This window comes from Cyprinodon variegatus, unplaced genomic scaffold (assembly GCF_000732505.1).
Source record: "Cyprinodon variegatus isolate N-32 unplaced genomic scaffold, C_variegatus-1.0 Scaffold653, whole genome shotgun sequence".
Classification (NCBI taxonomy): domain Eukaryota; kingdom Metazoa; phylum Chordata; class Actinopteri; order Cyprinodontiformes; family Cyprinodontidae; genus Cyprinodon; species Cyprinodon variegatus.
In genome coordinates, this window is record NW_015151106.1 from 239,541 (window position 1) to 239,760 (window position 220).

Here is a 220-nt window from a genome sequence, read left to right on the forward strand (position 1 = left end):
CGGTTGGATGGCGTTATCTAAGGCTCAGGTATTCAGGAAGGACGTCCTCCCAGAAGTCCTCTTCCTCACCAGCTGATGGTCCTCCTCTTCGTCGTCGCTGCTTTGCTTCAGCTGCTGCTTTGCTGCTTTGATGTTTCCCCACTGAAGGCTTCTTCATCTTCACAACCTCCTCTTCCTCCTCATCTTCACTCTCATTCTGGTCTTCATCACCATCTTCAGT

General features: G+C 50.9%; 1 protein-coding gene across 1 annotated transcript in view; it reads right to left on the reverse strand.

Moving 5' to 3' along the window:
- Window positions 1-220, reverse strand: part of LOC107096828 (X-linked retinitis pigmentosa GTPase regulator-like) — a 20,956-nt gene that overhangs the window by 9,100 nt on the left and 11,636 nt on the right. The window lies entirely within an intron of this gene.